The 3,875-nt window shown below is 48.2% G+C and overlaps 1 long non-coding RNA gene across 1 annotated transcript in view; it reads left to right on the forward strand.

Annotated features, from left to right (window-relative positions):
- Positions 1–3,875, forward strand: part of LOC104911954 — a 21,613-nt gene that overhangs the window by 5,317 nt on the left and 12,421 nt on the right. The window lies entirely within an intron of this gene.

Genomic DNA, 3,875 nt, shown 5'->3' on the forward strand with positions numbered 1-3,875 from the left:
AAAAGAAAGAAAAGAAAAGAAAAGAAAAAAGAAAAGAAGTGGTTTAAGGGAGAAAATGTGTGTGTGGATGGGAGGGAAGGAGTGAGAGAAAAAATGAAGGAGAGGGGAGAGAAAAAACACAGGAGAGGAAGAGTGTGTTGGAGGGAGTGGGCCACTCTGTTTGGTAATGGTGGGCTGTGATAGACAGGAGCAGAGACCCCGCGTGGACTCATCCATCAATGGGAGAAGAAATCATGAGCAGTTTGGCTGGTGTTAACTTACTGGGAGGAAATTGAATTCTGATGAAAGTACGAGAGGAAATTGGCACAAAGCATCAGAAAGGGCAGCAGAGGCCAAAGCAGGGCAAACAATGAGCGTAATAGCCAAGTTCCCAGTGCTTGAAATTAGCACAGGGGAGGGGAGCGTGGGGGCTGGAAAGTGTCACTCATAAACTCTCTGGGCAAACATCCCGCCTCTCACGCTTCCTGCTTGGATGGCGAAACCACAGCAGCCCCGGCCACCTCCTTGCCCAGACCCTGGGGAGCAGCGAGCCTGGCCATGGTGTGCGGGGTTAGCATATCCCTGCGCTGCTGAGCTGCTGTGGTTGGCTCCAGGAAGGACAGGTCTCTGTGCTGTGCACCATCCTCCTGGGGAAGGCCCTTTGTCCTGGAGGCATCTCTCTGAGGATGGCACACAGTGCTGCTGTGCACATCCCAGCCAAGAGCCAGGCCTGGAGTTTGGCTTTGTTGGTACGATGCTTTCAATCCATCTCCCTCCAAAAGCTGCCTGTATCACCAAATGTCACCAACAGCTCAGCACGCACAGGGGAACAAGCAGGCTCCCCTACAAAAACTAGAGTTTCTGGTACTATCACCGACCATTCAACTGGGATTCTTGATCTTGTGGTTAAATGCGGGCAGGCAAATTTCTGGTCCACTTCAGTGCACAACACTGTCTCCTTGGTTTTTGCATTCATTTTCCAAGAGCGAATAAATCATTTCTAAGCACCCGTTCCCAAGGAAGTTGATTTCTTCCTACTATGTCCATGATGAACAAGGATACCCACATTATTTCCTATTATTTGGGTGCACACAATGTGTACTTCATTTTGAAGCATGAATGTATTATTTATCTTCTGCTGAGCTAGCGAGCGGCTTCACACAATGCTCACGGTGGGCATTGTTGCCAGTTTAATGTTCAAACACCAGAAACGTTGGTCTCTTTGTGTTACTGAGCTGTGCTGAGGTGCCGGGTGGGACTGGGTCTCCTGGTGCCGGGTGCTGGACATGCACAGGCACAGTGTGCACCGCTGACTGGAGCTCCTGGGGCCACCCCATGGTACTGCCATGCAAACTGTTTCATTAACTTGCCTAGAACCTTCAGGAAGCTCTTGGGTAGAGCACAGAACTGAGCCTCCCAAGCGCTGTCCTCACCAGGCGTTCCTTCCTTGTGTTGATTAGCAGGTTGCTCTGCGGTACGGCTTGACTGCGGCCCACCTGTGTGTCCGTGTCTTTGCTGTCTGAGGTCAGGAAGGCACGAGACGTTGAGTGATTGGAGGCCACACCACGGGGATACCCAGGTTGCCGGATGAGGAAGGTGCTCGCGGTGCCTCTGCTCTGCCTCCAGGCCCAGAACTGGGGCAGGGCTCCTGAGCAGCTGCAGTGCTGCTGTGACTGAGGGCCCTGTGAGCACCGCGCTGTAATTATCTGTCCGGTCAATAAAGTGAAGGGTACTGAGAGTCACGGCAGATTGGGGGATGAAGGCTAGCTTAATTACAGCCACCAAATCTCTCACATCTCCGCCGTCCGCTGGAGCAGCAGCCTGCCTTCCTGTGCTGCCCTTTAGCAGAGCTGCCTATCATGCATCTAAACAAACAAGCAGGGGAGACAGAAGGGAGATTGTTTGTCAGGGATGTGTCTTTGCGAGGGAGGAGCGGCAATATCTGCAGGAGGGACGGAGGTGAAACCCAACATCAAAGGCAAGAGGCTGTCAGCACATTTAACTTTACAGAAACCCATCTCCTAATAAAAAAGGAATGACCTCGTTACTACGGACACTAACAGTTCCCAGGGGAACACCGGGAGACTGGTGCTTGCACTTTTAATATTCACTTTACAAACAAATGGGAAACCTTGAAATAATTTCAGTGTTGTTCTTGGCAAGTTGTTACAACGTTGTGTCCTTATAAAACAGCATTTAAGAATTTATGTAGTGTGAGTTTGCTTTTTGCCCGCTGCTTTCCCTGGCTATCCGTCTCCGTCTGGCTGCCCCAGCCCTGTGGGAAAGATGATGTGCCCAGGGGTGGGTTCAGCAGGAGGCCTTGCTGGGTGCAGACCCATTTTCTCCAGGAGATGCTCCCAAGGGCAGATGGGCCAGGGAAATAAACTCTTGCAGCTGATGCTTTAAGCTATCCAGTAGCAACTCACAGACTCTCATGTAGATTCAGCAGGTGTGCACCTTGGGAGTCTGTAGCCCTTCTTCATCCATAGGCCATGATGAGGCACCTGTCCTGGTACAGACCAAACATCTCCAACAGGGAGCCAGCCTGTTTTTTTTTTTTTCTGATCTTCATCCTTCTTCCCAAATACTAGATAATGGACAAAATCCATTCTGAAAGTTTGGCTTTGACAGCTTGTCATTGGAAATCTTGACTAAATGGTCCTTTGGAAGCGTGCAGAGAAGGTGCTGCTTTAAAGATCCAGGTAATCTCCTCTGCCACTTCTTTGCAACCTGAATTTCACATAGAGTGAGTGGAGCTGGAAATTTTATCTTCTGATCTATGAGCCAAACACTACAGGAGAAGCCAGATGTTAATATCGAAAGGTGGGCCAGATTTGTCTTTGCTTGAATGGTGTAAGTAGTTGTCTTGGTTAGGTGTTAACCTGTGTTAAACCCCAGAGTCAACACTATGAACCACTGAAATGCAGTTTTGCAAAGGTCTTGGGCACTCCTCTAAAGCTGCATTTCACCGGGGTTCTCTCCTGAGTTGTTCTGGCACATTCATATATTCTGATTCTCTGTTATGGCAAGTTTCATCTAAACACTAGAGGGAATTTGAAGATGTTAATAAATGTCTTCATGAGATGAAAACAAAAGTCATATAGAGGAAGATAAATGAAAGTGCAAGTGCCCATTTGTGCACGTGCCCTTATATTTGCAAAAAAGGCATCAATGCCACATACACTGGTAATCATTTTGAGTCTTTGGTGGGACACACCATCACAGCTCAGCCCCAAGGAACTGTAGGCTTACATTATTACCAGTAAGTGAAAAGTGGGAGGATGGACTTGCAAAGACTGTCTCTGTCAACTTCACTGAATTCCCCGATAGTCTTTTACATGCACATCTAACCTCGAGCAAAGATACAGTGAGGCAGTGAATTAAAAAATAGCCAAGTGTGTGCCTAGAATAGCAAGTGCAAGTGGGCATACAAACGTCCATGTGCTGCAGCATAAGGAAAGATGGCTTGCAATTAGCAGTTCAGAGAGAGACACTGGGAAATCTGAGGTCACCTCCTGGCTCTGCCAGTTTTTCTTTGTGTCCTTGCCCAATGCACTTAACCTCCTTGTTCCTGGTCCTGCAGCTAAGGCAAGGAGGCTGTAGTGTCTCCTAACTGGTCTTGTACCTTGGGGCTGTGAAGAGGCAGGGCTGCACCCTGTCTGTGTGCACACTTCTGAGCTAACAGGAGTCCAGACAAGAACTGCCCAGGTCTGCTGCTGGTCCCCAGAGTAATTACATCAAATAACTGGGCCAACAATAAAACTTCACGCTGTTTATCCATTTGGAGTTGGAGGAAATACTCTATTCAGCAGTGTGGTATTTAATGTTTGGCTTTAGTTTTGAGTTCTGATTTCTCTTTTTTTTTTTAATTCTTCCTTTCTTTCTCTTCTTTCTCT

This window comes from Meleagris gallopavo, chromosome 8 (genome assembly GCF_000146605.3).
Source record: "Meleagris gallopavo isolate NT-WF06-2002-E0010 breed Aviagen turkey brand Nicholas breeding stock chromosome 8, Turkey_5.1, whole genome shotgun sequence".
In the NCBI taxonomy this organism is placed as follows: domain Eukaryota; kingdom Metazoa; phylum Chordata; class Aves; order Galliformes; family Phasianidae; genus Meleagris; species Meleagris gallopavo.